Source organism: Schistocerca nitens, chromosome 11, assembly GCF_023898315.1.
Source record: "Schistocerca nitens isolate TAMUIC-IGC-003100 chromosome 11, iqSchNite1.1, whole genome shotgun sequence".
In the NCBI taxonomy this organism is placed as follows: domain Eukaryota; kingdom Metazoa; phylum Arthropoda; class Insecta; order Orthoptera; family Acrididae; genus Schistocerca; species Schistocerca nitens.
This window is the reverse complement of record NC_064624.1, coordinates 71,083,609-71,103,946: the sequence shown is the minus strand read 5'-3', so window position 1 is coordinate 71,103,946 and position 20,338 is coordinate 71,083,609. Positions and strand designations below refer to the sequence as shown.

General features: G+C 38.0%; 1 long non-coding RNA gene across 1 annotated transcript; it reads right to left on the bottom strand.

Moving 5' to 3' along the window:
• Positions 1-419: 419 nt before the first annotated feature.
• LOC126213043 (uncharacterized) lies at positions 420-20,049 on the bottom strand. Its single transcript, XR_007541041.1, has 3 exons — positions 19,916-20,049; positions 17,895-17,981; positions 420-1,092 (listed from the first exon to the last, which is right to left on the bottom strand). It is a non-coding gene; the product is annotated as an uncharacterized LOC126213043 (long non-coding RNA).
• Between the last annotated feature and the right edge of the window lie 289 nt (positions 20,050-20,338).

Genomic DNA, 20,338 nt, shown 5'->3' with positions numbered 1-20,338 from the left:
CCGAGAACCGAATGTGGCCACCAACCCCACCACTGCAGCCACCCGAGGTCTAGTAGAGGGAGGGTATGGCACATATAAATAGCATGCTCCCAACAAATCTTGACACTATGCCAGAAGATGGGTAATATGACACTTCCTGAAACATCATGTGATATCAATGCTACCATGTGGCTGGAGACCTGACAAACCATCAGCATTAAACTTAGTTCACTATGGTGATAGTTAAACTAATATGGAATTTCACAGACTATCACCATAATGTACTAAACTTAATGCTGTTCACAAAAATTGTACTAAACTTAATGCTGTTCACAAAAATTGTACTAAATTTATTGCTGTTCACAAAAATTGTACTAAATTTATTGCTGTTCACAAAAATTGTACTAAATCTAATGCTGTTCACAAAAATCCTTGCTATCACAATGTTTTCTCTTTGCAAGTAGTTTGGGATACGCAATGTTCCAATACACTGTAAATTTATGCCATGCATACTGGATAAACCCATTGTCTTTACACAGAGCAAACAATTCCAGTAATGCAGTTTGTTTTTCATTAAATACTTCAGCGAAAAGAAATAGTATGACAAATACAATACTTATCTGATAACATACCGCTTACAGTTGATTGCTTTACCTCTTACATCTTTTCTATTATAGAACTCTGTCAGACACAAATAAATTGACAGCTGCTGCAAGGAAGTCATCTTTGGTACATTTGTTCCAAGAATGAACTTGAGGCATTCATTATTTACATGTACAACAAAATTACCATGGGTTACAGTTAATAAACATATGTTTCCTGCAAGTTTCATTCAAATACCATTACACAACAGAACAATATACCTACAGTCAATTGAAATTCTCTAAACATTCTGGGGGAGTGCTAATATCCTAGGTTTTAATGTTTCATCATTTATGATCACTAAAATATACTGTACCCAATGCATCTCATGATATTCATACAGTACTTCATGCACAATACATCACTGATGTGAAAACTTACATCATGTTCAATGCCATCCTCCTGTTTCAGTTCTAGGTCTTGCTTTATATGAAGACTAGGTGTTACAATCTTTAGCGGATCTTCAAGAAACTGAAAAAAGAAAAAATGGCATATTCACAGCTTCTGTCCCTTGCACTTGATTGGTGGTTACACATCATGTGGGGCTAAAAAGCTATTGGTCACATGTATTCACTTACTGGCATTTGGTAACCAGAAAATGTGTCACATTAAATTAGATTTACTTTCATTCCAATTAGTCCATACATTTGAAACCAAGACTCTAATTTGGAGATAGACACATCAGACATCAACCAAACAACAGAAATTATTCCATCCTTGCCAAGCAGCTACTGCTATTACACACACACACACACACACACACACACACACACACACACACACACACAAACGATGTTATTTTTCTTAACTAAAATTTTGCTCATTTTGCAAGGGAGACATGTTATTGTGGATAGTTGGCTCATAAATAAAATTGCACTAATGTAATACCATTTCATTTCATGGAAAAAATTACACACACCATGTAAAATATCACGGTAATTTTCTCCTTTTCACCAGTACCACTGTCATCCCATTTCATGCATTATTTGAACATTTAAATAGTGTGCCACCGTTGTAATTTGATTTGAGGCAACTCTGCCAGAGATGGTCCCAGTCACTAGCATTGACACAAGGCACTGAGCACGTCAGGATTTGCGTAAGCAGGCAGACATTTCTGTGTATCATTAAGCAAATTATACTATGACAAACCTTAGAATTTCTACTGTTTTACTGCATCATTTATTCATTATTGTGAGGAATTGAATAAATTTATCTGCACAGGAATGCACTGCATTTGCTAATGAATGGAAGATGTTGATTACTCACAGTATTTATGTAGGTGCCATCATCAATTACTATTACGATATCTGCAATTGCATGACTGAGAAACTCCAGTAACATTACTAAACTAAACTGTGTGCTGTATGAATGAAGCCAAATAGAGAACCTTTCGTGTTTGAAGTGTGCAGGAGCAGGAGAAACTGGCCAATTGTCTGCAAAATGCTTGGTGAAGTGTGATGTGGTCAATGGCTTCAAGCTTGTAATACAATTCTATTGAGCTCTCCACTCTTTTCATAAGTCCAAGATCAACTGCAAGCTCTCTTATTACATGAAAAATACTGGTTCAGATGCTAACTCCTTACAAAGTGAAACATAAAATTTTACAAAACGAAAGTTAGTTTTATGTAACCTAAGCTTTCCGTTATGGTATTTGATTAGCTTTAAATTCTATTCCTCTACCCTGCTATTTAACTTTTTTTTACTGTGTAAGCTCTTACTGTATAATGCTAATATTCACTTTTTGTTTCCTTTTTAGACATTGGACCTGATATTACTAATATTTATTGGAAGTCAGAACTATGACTTGTTAAAATGGAATTCACATTGAATCACTTGACACATCACAATAGCATTTCGTGATTTTTATTCTGGAATTTAAGTTAATTTTATTTTTGGGTGGTTCCAGTCCTTCCAGCCCCCTTTCAGCCTATTTCAATAAATATATTATAAATAGAATCTGCATGAAAACAGAACTGGCCATTTATGAGAAACTCCAAATATCATTTGGGCATTTGAATGTATCCATTAGAATCGGCTGAAAGCAGAACATTCAATTACATGAAACGTAATTTGGTTCATATGACACATTATAATTATGACACAGGGGTCTTTTGACACCATGGAATAATGTCACAAACCACCAAAATAAGGAAACTACTGTTGACAGTAGTGTGGAGTGAGTCAGGGCACAATGTAGATGACTGCGTCAAGTACATGTCTTGACAGCTGCACGTTTCAAGATGGCACTTTGTTTTTGCCCAGTGTGAATGTGGAAACACTGATGCAGCAAGCTAGTTCAATGCATCTCACTACTATTTTGCACATGGAAGCCACATAAGTTCTTTGCAAAGTTCTTTTTATTTATAAAGTTAAAAAACCCCTCGGACAGGAAATGAAGTTTTGCATCTGCAACCCTGGAGGAAAATATGACAATCCAAGATAAGTTGGTACAACTTTTTCATGGGCCATCCCCTCTCCAACCCCTAAGTGTATATTGGTAACACCTGTTGCAGGCTGTAATGGGAAGTTATGATGGTTGAACAGCCGATTTGTGTAGCCAATGACATATTTTTAATTCAATGGAAAGTGTTTAATCTAACGACTACCTTCACATATCAGATGTTAGAGTGGGATCAAAGTGAATTTTCAGGGAAAAAGCCTGTTTGCAGTGGCCAAACAAAAAAAAGTAACAATGTAACACTGGGTTTTCGTCAATTATTTTTGCACTTTTCTTTCCAATATTGATTTGTATCTAGCAGGACTGTGGACAAAAACAGGAAATAAGGGAAGTGTCAGTTTCGAGCCTAACCTAAACCTCAGAGAAGGCTATATATCAGTCTGTCACAACATAGATCCATCTCTGAGAGAAAGCTGTTAGTAGTATTTGAAGAGAGGCAGTGAACACTGCCCTACACCCCAATACAAGAACCTCTTGTAAGCAGCAGAACAACATGAAGATACAACTATGCAGACAATACCACTCACCAAAACCGGGATTGTATATCAGATAAAATTAATAAAATTTCAAAATCAAAGTTGCACATGTATTCTGTATAGACACATATATGATTATATTACATTAGCAGAATTGTCAACATGTATCAAAAGCATGCTGTGAAGTAAAGGCCATCCACAAAATGATTAGTTTGTATATTAATGGCAGGACTGAGCTGGTTAACAGCTGTGCATTGTCTATGATGTAATAGCCTCCCATTGGCTGCCAACAATCTGGTCCAGAGACATGTTAGAAATATCTACTTTGTACCATAAACTAGTGCAGTATGTGGACCACTGTTTCTGAAGTTTAGCTAATAAACCTGTTCACAGGAGTTGTTGACTTGAGGAACTAGGCTATTAATGGGGGCACACAAAAGCCATTTGAAGGTAACGTATGTCCATCTAAAGTACCTGCACTTACCAGGTCTCCATGGCTAGGACTAAGAAATGACAGAGGCCCCTGGTTCCCATCAAGATGCCACAGGCCCATAAGCTTTCCAGTGTTCTTGACCTTGCTGGTTTGTCTTGAGTCAAAAGGAAAGGGAGGGTACTGGCTGCATGATGAGCAGATTACTGTTGATTGGACATCCAAACCAATGCAACTCGCTTATTTGGACCTCAAGAATGCCTCACTGCAGCATCCATCCAAGCAGTGAGGGGTTGCTCTTCACTGTGAAATTCAGTGTCAGAAGAGTGAGACTCAGACACACAGCACTCTTGTGTAGTGATACACACCACTATGAAGAAATGTGGTGACACATGCCACCGTGGAGAAGTGATGCATAGCCCTACATCATCTTTCCAACAAATGATACTAGCAACTCTGAGTTATTTATGTAACAAGATTAGAAAAATAAAATAATATGTTGACTATAGAAGTACAGGGCATAAGACGCATGTCAGCATCTTGTGTTTGCCAAGGTTCCATCTGAGATGTGGTATTCCAATGGTGCGTTTGAGTATTGTATACTACAATTGCTGGAATTTATGATCCACCTGTTATGCCAACTTTCTGTTTATAAATGCCCAAAAATGTTTCAGCATTTTTCTGCAATCATCAGTGAGTACTTTTATTCAGCTACATGTTTCAAGTAATAATGAGCCTAACAAAATTAGATCTCATAACAGTTTATGTCTTTTCACTATTACCTAATTTTTCTACATTTCTAGTTTATATATGATCCTCTATATCTTTCTACATACTGATAGATTATCATCTGCAACTAAATTATGTTCCTGTGAGTTTGGTTGGCTAATCACCAAATCCCTACCTATGAAGCAATTTTGTTGCACCACAAAATTTCATGTCCATTTCGTAGAACTCCACTCACAAGCTATAATTCTTTTCTTTACTGAAAGCAATGTTTATATTCCTGTGTCAATCACTAATTATGATCACTTGGGTTTGACACTAAGTTGGAACTTCTCTCTCTCTCTCTCTCTCTCTCTCTCTCTCTCTCTCTCTCTCTCTCTCTCCCCTCTGCCTGTGCCACAGTGAAGGCTCCCTATTTTCTGACCTGTGTTATTCAGTGGAAGATGATAGGGTACCTCCGCAAAGCTCATGAGGGCACTATGGTCAAGAAGGAACTAAACAAGTAGCAGGTTACATTCAGAATGCATTTTTTAGGTTAGAAAACCACCTGTAAAGACAATAAGCAGGTAAATGCAGATCTAAGTGTGCGTCACCTAATTTTGGTACTGAGGAAAATACATGTCAAATGTCACAAAAACAAATGCAAACCCAAAGTAAAAGTAAAGGTTTCAACAACCTGGAGTTAGTTATTAACATTTTACTGCTCTATTAGGCATTGTCTTAGTGGATGTGGTATGCCACTGGCTTCCTCCAAATTCTGAACTCACTGACATAGTAAGGTACATGAGGACCAAGAGCTTCACACTGGAATGAAGCTAAATCCCCTGAATCTCCATGGTCAACCAGAAGTTGAACATATGAGAACCACCAAGACAGCCTATATAAGAAGCCTTCCATTAATTTATAAGCAAGATCATGTCTTGCAAAACATGAAACAAAAAATGAAAACCCCAGAACTTCTGAACAAAAATGTTAGAAAATGGATCAAAGACAACTCTACAAAGCCAAGTTGACAATGATGCACATGGTAGCAAAGCAGAAGACAGTAACACAAAAGTCAATTACAATGCTTTGCCTTACAAAGTTTCTCCACTAAAGAGCATAAAAATGCATTTCACAATTTTGGCTGCAGCATGGATACTAAAATGACAGATACATAATTGACTAAGGTGGGGACTGGAGGGAGAAGGAAAAACCAAACTTTTTCCACACAGTAGACCACTAGACCTGAAGTGGCAGCCATCAGATTAAATAAAACAAGTGGATCTTGCAGAACAACCTCTGGCAATTGAAGTGTTAACTTTATGGAAAAGTGGCTTTTCATGGGAACATAAAAATGCACAGGTCATTTCAGTTTGTAAGAAGAGGCACAGGAAACATGTTTGGAGTGAAAGGCCTGAACAGCAGATAATTTTGTTCTCCTATATGATTTTGGAAAGAAAACAGTTCCTCTGCAAGAGTAAAAATGGATCCTACAGTCATTGATTATAAAAATCAATTGCTCTATTCACTCACAATTCTGCTGCAATGCCGTCAGCCAACACAATTTTGAATACCAGATGATTTAAGCTGATCAGAAACATTCACAATTTGTTCCAATGACTGCCTAATATTAGAGAATCATCTATGTAACAGCAGATGTAAAAATTAATTTTGGCTGCACTGATGAGTTAAACCTGGATTTCTTGCATTTTATGGGCTATCACCTTAACCATTATGGGCACACCCCTGCAAGAATAAGAACTTGACTGAAAAGGGTATCTTTCAGATCATCCTCTTTAATTTCCTTCAGATTTAGAGTATTTGGAGTTGTGCTGGAACATCAATTCCCTAAACCAGCACTATGCAGTTACCAAACTGAGTGCTGTCAACTACAAAATATTTCCTAATTATTAACACAACTGCTGGTAATTGGGACTATAGCACAAAAATACCTTAATGAAAAAGCTGCTGGTTCGAATCTTCTAGTAGGAACTACTAATTTTTGGAAACTTCCATGTCTACTACCAACTCGCAAATTTAACAAATACTGAATTGTAACAGTTTAGTAAAAATTACATTTTTTTTCAACATTTGACGTATTAAAACAAAAATTTTGATACATTTCTGCGAGATTTCTTTATTTTCAATTTGATGCTCTCCATTTTTGTACCAAATTGTAATTTTTCAACAATACTTGCATTTTATGTAACTTATAATTAAAAATAACTTTTTAATAAAGTATGGTTCAGCATGAATTAAAATTACCATTTGTTTTACATATGGAATGTAAATAAAACTAAAAGAACTGGTAGCAATCAGTGTTATCTGAACCACCAATTTTATGATTATTATATTGGTATCCTATGCACTCATCTACAGACAACTGTATAATAATTTTTTTTATATTTACCAGCACTCACAAATCACCCAACTGCCAAATGCATTTATTGTTTCTACTTCTATGGAGAACTGTGCCATACTGCTTTACAAAATTATTGGCCGGTCGCTGACCTTAAAATCCTGAACCTAAAATGAAAATCTATGAGGACACACAAGTGACATCCCCTTGGCAGCCCTGGAGGCATGCTTGGTTAGGGTAATTGTTAAAGTAACTGATCCTGAAACCAGGAGTTACAGCCTCAAATCTGAGACATAGCAACAGTTTTCATCTGTTTGTTTGTATGTGTACCAATACAGTATCACAGAATTGTTATTTATGTTCTAACAGATAACTAAGTAATTCTACAAATATACATGCTAAAACTATTTCTTCTGCTCCAAGACAGCACATTAAACAATAGTGCACAGCCCCACACCAAATGAACCATGGATACTGCCATGGTAGGGTTGCTGGCATGTGAGCGATACTGAAAACAGTAAGTGCAAACACAAATACGTATTATCTGAGGAGAAATCAAGCTAACACATGGTTCCTTAAGAGAGGCACAAGCCTTTTCAGCAGTTGCAGGAGCAATGGTCTGTATGATCAACTGACCTGGCCTTGTAGCATTAACCAACTTCCTGTGCCAATACTGCAAGTGGATGAAAGCAAAGGGAAACTGCTGCTGTGTTTGTTTTTTTCTTCCCAAGAGCATGCAGCTCTACTGTACACAATTATCTTAGGCAAAATACTCTGGAGGTAAAATAATCCCCCATCCAGATCTCCAGGCAGAGGCTACACAGGAGGATGTTATCAGGAAAAGCAGGACAGGCACTCTATATGTCTGAGTGTGGAGTATCACATACCTTAGTAGGATAAGTATATATCACTACGGGGTAAGATAGTTACTGCCTACTCGAAAATTAGAGAGACCTTTAGAGAAAAGAGAAGCACTTGGATGAATATCAAGAGCTCACACAGAAAACCAGTTCTAAGCAAAGAAGAGAAAGCAGAAATGTGGAAGGATTATACAGAGTGTCTACAGAAGGGCGATGTACTGGAGGGAAATATATGGAAATAGAGCAGGATGTAGATGAAGATGAAATGGGAGAAATGATACTGTGTGACAAGTTTGACAAAGCCATGAAAGACACGAGTCGAAACAAGGCCCTGCAAGTATACAACATTCCATTAGAACTACTGATAGCCTTCGAAGAGCCAGACCTGACAGAACTCTACCATGTGGTGGGTAGGATGTAGGAGATAGGTGAAATACCCTCAGACCTCAAAAATAATATAATAATTCCAATCCCAAAGAAAGAAGGTGTTGACAGACGTAAAAATTACCAAACTAGACATGAAAATTACCAAACTATCAGTTTGGTAAGTCATGGCTGCAAAATACTAACACGAATACATTACAGATGAATGGAAAAACTGGTAGAAGCTGACCTTGGGAAAAACCAATTTGGATTCCATAGAAATGTTCGAAAACATAAGGCAATACTGACCCTACAACTTGTCTTAGAATACAGATTAAGGAAAGGCAAACTTATATGTCTAGCATTAGTAGGCTTAGGGAAACCTTTTTATAATGTTGACTTTAATACTCTCTCTCAAATTATGAAGGTTGCAGAGGTCAAACCCAGGGAACAAAAGGCTATTTACAATTTGTACAGTAACCTGATGGCAGTTATAAGAGTCAAGGGGCATGAAAGGGAAAGAGCAGTTGGGAAGGGAGTGAGACAGGGTTGTAGCCTATCCCTGATGGTATTGAATCTGTATACTGAGCAAGCAGTTCAGAAAACAAAAGAAAAATTTGAATCAGAAATTAAAATCCACAGAGAAGAAATAAAAACTTTGAGGTTCGCCGATGACATTGTAATTTTGTCAGAGACAGTGTCTTGAAAGGAGAATAAAAGATGAACATCAACAAAAGCAAAATGAGGATAATGAAATGTAGTTGAGTTAAATCAGTGATGCTGAGGGATTTAGATTAGAAAATGAGACACAAAGTAGTACATGGGTTTTCCTATTTGGGGAGCAAAATAACTGATGATGGTCAAAGTAGACAGGATTATAAAATGTAGGGTGGCAATGGCAAGTAAAGCTTTTCTCGAGAAGACAAATTTGTTAACATCATCAGGTATAGATTTCAGTGTCAGGAAGTCTTTTCTGAAAGTATTTGTATGGAGTGTAGTCTTGTATGAAAGTGGACGACACAGACGACTAACAGTTTAACAAGAATAGAATAGAAGCAAACATCAAACAATGGAAAACCCAGGATGGAATGTAACAATACCAGAGAAGGAAAGATGCTACTCACCATATAGCGGAGATACTGAGTCGCAATAGGCACAATAAAAAAGATTCACACAATTAAGGCTTTCGGCCATTAAGGCCTTTGTCAGCAGTAGACACGTGCACCCTCGCATGATCGCAGTCTCAGAGAGCTGAGACCACAGCTTGGCAGTGTGGTCTTAGCTCTCTGCATGTGTGTGTGTGTGTGTGTGTGTGTGTGTGTGTGTGTGTGTGTGTGTGTGTGTGTGTGTGTAAGAGAAAGAAGCTTTTGAAATGTGGTGCTAAAGAAGAATGCTGAAGATTAGATGGATAGATCATGTAACTAATGAGGAGGTACTGAATAGAATCGGGGAGATGATGAATTTGTGGCGCAACTTGACTAGAAGAAGGGATTGGTTGGTAGGACATGTTCTGAGGCATCAATGGATCCCCAATTTAGTATAGGAGGGCAGTGTTGAGGGTAAAAGTCAAAGAGGGAGACCAAGAGATGAATACACTAAGCAGATTCAGAAGGATGTAGACTGCAGTACATACTTTGAGATGAAGAAACTTGCACAGGATAGGGTAGTATGGAGAGTGGCACGAAACCTGTTGGGCGCTGATGACCACGCTGTTTAGCGCCCGAAAACCGAAAACCTCAAACCCCCTCTCCCCCCCCCCCCACACACAAAACCAGTCTCTGGACTGAAGACAACAACAACAGCCTAGGAAGGTTACAGACTTTAAATAGCAAAAATGGATAGGTTGCATTCAGTTGTTGTACGAACCGAAGTGCAATGGCAGAAAGGACAGGAGTTCTGGTCAGATCAGTACAAGATTATCAACAAAAAATCAAATAGGGATCATGCAGGGAGAGCCCTAGTAGTGAGCAAGAAAATAGGAACATGAGTACGCTATTATCTACAGCAATGTCACTGAATTACCATAGCTGAAATAGGCATGAAGAAAATACAACAATGGTAGAAATGGCAACCAGACCAGCAGAATAATGGAATAGGAAAAAGTTTGATGAGTAATTATTCAATATCCAAGGAAGATGAAAACCAATTCTAGAAGGTAATGAAATTCAGTAGTAGGAACAGGATGCAAAATAGTTAAGAGAACCTCCAATGGCACAAATGACTGTAAGGGGGAAGCCACCTGGTACAATTTTGCACATTGCATGAATTATTCACTGCGAACACTTTTTTCAAGTATCGTGAAAGAAGCTTGTGTATGTGGAATAACATGGAGAAACCAAAAGGTTTCAAACAGATTATGTAATGTCAAAAACAAAGATTTCAAAACAGGATTCTAAACTACAAAACATTTCCAGTGATAGATGTGGACTCTGGCTAGAATTGTTTTTATTAACTGCAGAGTAACGTTGAAGAAATGGTAAAAGTAGAATTTAAGTACATGGCATTTGGATAAACTTGAATGAACCAAAACTCATTGATGGTTTGAAAATGAGCATTAGGCAAAAAGTAATAGAGGGTAAGTATACACTGGGTAATGAATAGGCAGCTTTGAGATGAAACAGTGAAGGCAGGAGGAAACATAGGTAAAAAGTAAGGCCTAGTACGAATACCTTCACAACTCATGAGATACTGAATTTAATTGATGCGAAGAGCAAATACAAACATGTAGCTATTTAAGCAGACAAAAGGGAATACAAACATTACTGGAATGATGTTGACAGAACATGCAATATGGCTAAACAAGAATGGTTGTAGGGCAAAGGGGAACAAACTTGCTCCAAAATGGGAAAAGGAAGTAGTTGCAGACAAGACTGGAGATATCATAACATGACCAGAATTTGATACAGCACTGAAGGAGCGAAGTAGTACCAAGGCCATTGCAGTTGGTGACATTCCCTCAGAATTATTGGGATACATGGGAAATCCATCCATGACAAAATTATTCCACTTTTGTGCAAGATATGAGATAGTTGATGTACAGTCATACATCAACCAGAATGCAATAATTCAAATTTGAAGAAAGGCAGGTGCTAACAGGTGTGAATACTATCAGATTAATATGACATGCTTGCAAGAATGGAAAAGCTTTTAGAGGGTTAACCTTACATAAGATCACTTTGGGTACCAGAAACATTTAACAAGGCAATACTGATACTATGGCTTACCTTACAAGATGAGTTAAATGAAAACAAAATTGTGTTTACAGCTTTTGCAGATTTACTGAAATGCTTTTGAGAATGTGGAGTTGACTGCACCCTTTGGACTTTGGGCAGCAGCAGAATAAATAGACAGGAAGCAAAAGTTTGCTTGCAACTTTCACAGAAAGCAGGCACCAGTTGTAAGACTTTAAAGACATGAAAGGGAAGCATTGAGTAGGAAATGAGACAGGCTTGTAGCCTACATCTGATATGCACTCTGTACAACGAAGACATGAAGGAAATCTGGAAGAAAGTAAAGCAAACTGTGTGTTTACCAATGACAATGTAATTCTATCAAACAAAACAGGCATCTTGAAACTGTCAATGAAGGGATGTGTGGGAGGTAAAACTCTGAAGAGTAAAATTGGATATCATCACTAAAGGAGATTGTATGACAAACATCAATAAAAGCAATGGAATGTAGCTGTAATAAATCAGGCAATGTTGAGTTTCGACTACAAAATGAGACACTAAAAGTAGTAGACAACTTTTCCTATTTGGGCATCAAAGTAACTGATGATGGCCAAAGTACGAAAGAAATAAAGTGAAGACTAGCAATATCAATGAACATGTGCCTAATAAAGAGGACTGTTCACATCTAATATAAATTTAAGTGTTAGGAAGTCTTTTCTGAAGATATTTGCAGTGCATCCCTGTATGGAAGTCAAACATAAATGATAGGCAATTCAGACAAGATGAGAATGGAAGCATCAATGTGATACAGAAGAAGGCTGAAGATTTGATAGGTAAACGAAACAAAAAAATGAGGGAGGAACATAGGGACCAATTTCACTAACACAAGGAACCTGTTAATAGCACAAATTCTGAGGCTTTTAGGGATAATCAAGTTGGTAATGGAGGGATATGTGCGGGTAAAAAGTGTAGAGGGATACTATGGCTTGAAGACAAGAAGCAAGTTCAAATGGATGTAGGAGGTGACAGTCATCAGAGATTGAGAGGTTAGTGGAGGGTATTCTAGCATGGGCAAGTGCACCAAGCCGATCCATATTATATTCACCAAAATTGAGTCATAACATAACACTGCTTAATTTCATACAGTCACACAAATTCTAGAATTACCTGTTGGTTCACTTGCTCATCCATTTAAAAAATCTGCCAGGAGTTCTTTTAAGAAGACAATTTTAGATATATTACAAAAATTATCACATATTTTAAGTGTATGACACTTCCAAAGAATAAATGACCCATTCTTTTCAGAGTGGCCTTCTCAGTGCCAGTCAGTAAGGTGCATTTCAACTGTAGTGATCTAAAAGTTATATAAATGATCAGTGACAAGAAATTTGAAAATTTACTAGCATCTTGCACTTCATTTTCCTATGCTGCTACTTTGTATCATATTTCCTACTCCCATAATCTTTATTTACTTATCGGTAACTATTTTATACGAAATGCGCTTCATCACATAAAAAAACAATAGTGTAGTGAAATCAGTGGGTACAACCAGAATCTTTAATATTGAAATCAACAATACCCACACCATACAACTAATTGTAAAAAATGGTTCAAATGGCTCTGAGCACTATAGGACTTAACATCTATGGTCATCAGTCCCCTAGAACTTAGAACTACTTAAACCTAACTAACCTAAGGACATCACACACATCCATGCCCGAGGCAGGATTCGAACCTGCGACCGTAGCAGTCACGCGGCTCCGGACTGAGTGCCTAGAACCGCTAGACCACCACGGCCGGCTCAACAAATTGTAACACGGATTTTCTATTAGCCAATCACACAGTTTTATTTTGAAATTTTAAAATGATGTGGATGAAGCAAGGGGGGAATAATAAATAAAACTTTTGAGGTCATTCACTTTGTGAGAGTTTCCTGTTCTTGCTAGCCTATGCCTTGGAATGTGGATGTTCGCATTACTTACACAGTATTTTGTTTGTAAACTGCGTTCTGGCAACACATTCCTTACCATTCTTCCTGATGCCAACAGCAGAGTCATAGAGATATCAAAAACTACTAGTATTCTAAGCCTGATAAACAAATACGGGCAGCACGTTCTGCCTAGCATATTCCACGTATTTTTTTTTATGTCACTGATATCAGCGGAATAAACATGTATCTGACAAAGGAACCAAAATATGACATACAGAGCGTGTGACAACCAAACACTACTCTCAGTTTACACATAAGGTAGAACAATCTTGAGGCCTTTTCTTCCAGATTTGGTTGTTGTGTTTTTCCCAGTTAACTTTCCCATCAACATGAAATTTGGCACGTTTACTTTCTATACTGACTCACAGAAATGTACAATGAAAGAGTGTTAAAAATTGAGACTCTGGACAAAGCTCTTCTTCTGAAATAGAAAAAACACACAAACACACAGCCACTGTCTCCAAGAACTGAGACATGACCATCTGCTTTTGGCATGAGCAACAATCTCTTAGGGTGGGTTGTGAGGTATGAGGCGGCACAGGGCAAGGAGAGAGGGATAGCAATGTAAAGGCGGGAGGAGGGGTGGGGGGAAGATAATGTGTTCTCTGTGACACCACGCAAGGATGTGGCAGAGACAGTATGGGTTACTAATGGCAGTTTTGGGAAGCTGTACTGTGGGAGGGGAAGGGGAGGAGAGAAACAGAGAAAGGGAAAATAATAAGTGCACAGTGCACTGGGAGTGTGTGTGTGTGTGTGTGTGTGTGTGTGTGTGTGTGTGTGTGTGTGTGTGTGTGTGTGTGTGTGTGTGTGTGTTTTGGTTTTAATTGTATTTTCGTGTTAGTGGTCATGTTTACATAGGCGCCACATTGGAGTCTTAGTGTATGGTTGCTTCTGCCATATTTGTGACGTCATGGAACAAAGTAGATGGGTGGAATTGGACACTTCTGTATTTGTGACTGACAGGACAAGGCATGGGAGATCTGTTTCTGGGAAAACGCTCGAAAGGAAATTTTAGGCTGTGCAGGCCTCAGTGTGACCATTAGTATATTCCTTGCAACCACATTGTTTCCCAATATTCTTAGCTGGTGGAGTCTCCTTACATTTCCTTTCCCCATAACACACTGTATCAGAATAAAATCTACCTTGCAATCCTTCAAATTCTTTCATCACCACCACTACTAGCACCACTAGTGGTATCAACCGCAGTAGTAGAAGTACTGCCAGTATTAACTTTTAGTTCATAGTATTATTCACTGACATTGCTAATTGAAACACCCAAATCATTGTAATACTATTTGTCATATTAAAACTTAGTTTCGGGAAAATATGATACAAAAAGGATACAGTATTTGTGAAACCGTGGTCCAGTTCAATAGAGGGCCTGATGGACCTAATCAGATCAGGTTCAATAAACAAACCAATAATATCATAAAAATGTTATAAACGAATCTTGATCTGGTGAAGCGTTTGTGATTCTGGGTGGTTAGAAAGGAATCCTCTAGGTGGCATATGAATGAACTGGCAGAACAGGGTGGCATACAAATGCCCTTTGATGTGCTGTAGATTTGTTTGTAGCCAGTGCCTTCAATGGAGAATTGTGGGTTAGAATCTAGTTGGTCATGGCGACCAGGAAAGGGCTGTAGGTTAGGAGAGAGTCAGACACTGGGAAAGGTACTGTTCAGTAACAGAAAGCCATGGGTGTTGGGGATGTCATCATAGAGGGTGATAGCACTGCCAATGATGAGCAGGGTGCCAAATGGTAAAGGAGCAGGAACTGTGGAGCTCAGTGAAGGAAATGATTGGTGTCTTTTGTGGCAGGGTAGGTTGAAGATGAGCAAAGATTCCATCTTTGGCAGCACATTAAAAAAAACACACCCACACATAACAAGCTTTTCTAAATTGTGCAAATAGAAACTCTTCGTACAACATATCAGTCATCCCCATAAACTTCAACATTCACTGGTCTGTATGCTCCACCCCACCTATTCCCTACCCTGCTCTCATTCTAGCACTGCACACACCTATCCCGCAACTCCCCCCCCCCGCCCCACACAGCCTCCCAACACTGCACCTAGCAGCCCTATTCTGTCCCCCCCCCATGTCCTTGACAAATACCTCAGGCAGCACAGCGTCACCTCCACCCCTACCCTGCTATCCCTCACTTCCCACCCCACAGCACCTCTTTACCTCTCACTCCAACAGATTTCTACTCACGTTAGATGTGTTCATGACCTAGTGTTGTTCCGTATTTCATATGAATTACTTTGTCCAAAAGCTTAAATATTTAGCAGTCAATTCATTCTACCTACCTGCAACCTATGGTCTCCTCAATGTGTTGAGTTGGAATGCATGCTTTGTACATCATTACTCTATCCTGTCATTTCCAAAGTTTGATTTTAATATCTCTGTTCTTTGGAAAACACAACTAAGGCAACTGAGTTTTGCTTGTCACCATTGGAGCAGTTCAGATACAACCTCACATGAAAAGCTTGAACAGTAATTGCTCAGTTACACAGCTTTGAGCTAATGGAGAAACAGATACATTTACAATACAGATGTAACACATGATATGAAGGTGCAATATAGTCCTCACTTCCGTAGTTATTCCAAAAAGAAGTGATAAGAAGATTGGTACAGTGAAGGCATGTGTGCTATATCTACAACTACTTGCCTTTACCAACTGCTGACATTTTGATATCAATGCACGAACTACAATACCACTAGAAGAATGAACATCCTGAATATGAGCATGACACTACAAACACCAAGTTCATAGAAAGAAAGGTAAGTGAGAAATTCAAAGCACAAAGATTTTCTTCTTTTTTGGGGGGGGAGGGGGAGGAAGGTCCTACTTGATGCAGACTTTGGCAGCTGACGCTAACAAAAACCTGACAATGCTACTTTTATAACACGACATTGTCTAGTGCGAGTGTACATTTGTGTTTTCACTGCTTCTAGAGAAACTCTCAAGATGAACGATTCAGAGCAAATGACATCCTTACAGTGTCACAGGAGTGTTTTGATCTAGCTACATAAAACAAATTACAGTGCTTTGATGAAGAAAGAAATGAAGGATATATTTTCAAAACAAGCTCGATGAGGAGTGAGTTTTCCATAAAATGTTTATGGCCACACACTGGAAAATTCAAAATCCTGCTAATCTCAGAAAAACTGAATCAAGGAGTAAGCTCTAACAGTAACTTCAGCATGTTTTAATTTGCCTGAAGCTTACAGTGACATTCTGCTATAATTACTTCTTTTATGATCACCAACCCTGTAAGCGTATGTTGTATGTTACAGACGTGTCATACTTGAGCCGGCACAGTTTAACTCTGAGATTATATTAACATCTAAGTAATTTATTTGATACTAAATATTTAGAGTGGTAATGTGAAGAACTATTGGTTAAAGAGCACTGCAAACATTCCAACATTCTGCAGTTAAAACTGTAACACCCCATTTTTTCCTTTTAGTATCAGCATTACCACCATTTCCTTTTTAGGGTTGTACATTACACTGCCAACTGCTCTTTCATTTAATAGTATTTAAGCTCCTCAAAGGATTTCATCAACAACTCTTGGTCCCCTACCACTTCCCGATATTTAATAGATTCTGAATACCTACTGACAAAACAAAAACAGATCAAGTACGGTAATATTGCTAACAATAACTTTGAGGATATAAAACCAATTAGATGAACAATAGCAAAAATTTTACACCAGGATAAAAATATTTTAGGTCATGAGTTTAGATTTCTCCATCAGGGACCATGACAAATAGACTGCCAAATATTGTCTTTGCAATAAATCCATATATATATATATATATATATATATATATATATATATATATATATATATATATATATTCCTCTTGTCTGAGAAAGCGACTTTGGTCAACTTAAAAATTGACCACAAATATAGCACATGATCAATTTGTCCAGTGAACCATACAACTGATCTACAGTAGTAGCTAAATCATCTGCACTCTATCAAGTGGAGTCCACTCATATTACTTTATCATATCCATTAATAATACCTCTTTCTAAAAAAGGAACAAATCTAGACATTAAGAACACACCGAAATAAATCTCAAAGCAGGAAATTAATTTGTAATAAGTGATTGCTAACGTCACAACTCAAAAGCATTTAACAATTTCCTAGTAGACAGCAAACATGTGATCATTGACTACTGGGACGCCAACATCACACTAACAATAAGCTGCAGAAAATTTGAAATTTTAAAAATTACAGAGCAGCATCATATACTACAAGACACCATCCATTGCAAATATGTTGCACAGCCAACAGTCACAACTTCGTTTGGTCAAGAAGCAAAACCAACAGCCAATACCAAATTTTTCATCTGACAAACAGGACATGCAATCTGCTTGTTTACACAACACATTGCACAAAGAAATTAATGAAACAATGGTAAAAAAATACAAGAAGCTATTTACCAAGGATTCTGGTTCAGCATATATTTCATTCTTCTCTTTTTTCACCCAACTAGTCCCCTTGCAGTCCATGATTGCCCTCCTAAGCCACTGAAAAACAAGAAAGCAAAAGTGATATGTTTACAGTGTCATTATTCGACATAGTGCACAGGCAGTATTTTCTGGCTGCAGCAAATGAGTCGATGCATATGAAAAATTTAAAAATGGCTGAGGGACAAAGAACCTGACAAAATGAACTAATTTACAACTTGCTGGTTATGAGGACTCTGAAGCCTCAGTGTCATTAATGGAAAACAAAACTCAATTTGAGAGAAAACAAAAACCCCACACAATGGAAACAAATGACTTTCAGATACTGCTGTTACTTAGTAGTATTTGCTTGTGGTATTCAGTCTTTTTCTGAATATGGTAGCTGACTTTCTTTTTCCACATAAATTTCTAACTGTCATGTGAAGCAACTAAGATAAAGTGAGTTTACCGGACAAATCTATTCACTGTAGACAATTTTACGTATGAAGAATAAAAGATTAAAATGAGTCTCGGGCTATATTGAAGCCTGTCAATGTATCCTGCAAATTCCTTAATATATAGAATAATGTAAGAGGTTTACAATTATGTTCTTAGCAACGTATGCAAGAACAGAAAAGAATTATTTCTCAATCATACTGGCTGCATTTTCAATCAATCTATAAACCCATATCTGCTCATGGTATTCAGAAAAGCAGAACATGAAAATCCAACCATACAGACAGAACTTTCTTTTTTTCAGTCAGTTTAGTATGTATTTTTAACAACTGTTTCCTTATACAGTCATCTATATTCAACATTATCAACTCAATATAGAGCAATGCTGCAATCGTTACCCAGTCCCTAAAAAACACACACTGCTGCCTGCACGTTGCATAGAAAAATAAATGATTCTTGACTGTCAAGATTTAACACCGATTAAATTCCTCTAACAAGACTTAGTGAAATTACTTTCTCATAAGCGTCCCATGACAATGGTCTGTGTTTCGGGATGCTTTTGTCAGTGGTAATTACACATACCCATTAGGCCTTACAGAGTCAATTACATCTCCCATATCCTTCCATAGATTGAAACGTGCACATTACTACAAACAGCAGTTAACACTATTTACTAAACTATGGAGCACATAGGCACATTGAAAATCCATAGAAAACGCTACACAATGAATTCCCTCTACAGCATTCTGTTTCATACCAACATAACCAATCCCTGATACTCTGTATTAACGTGTGCTAACGAATCTGATGTATCGGCAGTACAACTGTTTGCGCTACAACCCGGGCGAACTGCAGATCAGATTACAGTAAACTCTTACTGTCCCCATTCCTTCCTTCACAAATATTGTTACCGAACTTCGCATGCACAACGCAAGTAAATATAACAATATGAATGCAGCGTGTGTGTGAACTTCATGAGGGCCTTTTTTCGTTCATAACAAAGTATCTCACATTGACCTTCACTTTCTCTAACCACCACAGCATATAGACACTTTTCCGGTAATTACAGACAACACATCAAAATTTCTGGCGGTTCTTTTGCTAAATCACGGGAAACATTAAGCAATTTTATCGGACAGAACGAAAACAGCAAGCACATTACATACCCACGCGTCCATCTGGTATTTTTCGTAATTGCCGAACAGCACAGGTACGTAATGTGCGCTAATATGTTTGTCTAAACACTGGTCACCTCCTGCTCGCAATGCGGAAACACAAGCTCACTGAAAATAACAAGTGTTTGGTTCTGATACACATAACCTGAAATAATTACTTACGAAATTCTCAGGCTATCTCAAACCATAACCACAAGCGCCAAGGATGATACAAGAATTAAATGTGGAACAAACGTATCGTTCAAATGTGCCCAATAAATGAAATTAAACTAATATAATAATTGTATGAACAGTTACTATAGCATCATTACAAGGCATTGGCAAACTACTTCATTCGAGGCAGTTAGCTGTAATGATAATAAAAATTAAGTATTGACTTAGTACCACACTCAATATCTGTCTTTCCGTGATTTCCTGTCTCCACCATCAAATCACTTACACATTACACAGAAAACGCAACACAATACCGTACGAACGCATGACACGAACTACTAAACTCTACAGCCGTCTGCTGCTGTCGTCAAAGTCAATAAATGCGGAAGAAAGAACCTACCACGGAGGTCGTTCTAACATTCTTGGAATCAGAGCTGCATATCTGCTAGGAAAAAAATTAAAGTCGTTTGTTGGTCAACTTGGGGGAGGAGACCAAACAGTGAGGTCATCGGTCCCGTTGCTGAAGGAAGTCGGCCGTGCCTTTTCAAAAGAACTGTCCTGGCATTTGCGTGAAGCGATTTAGGGAAGTCACTGAAAACCAAATCAGGAAACCTGGACTCGGGTTTGAACCATGGCCCTCCGGAATGCGAGTTC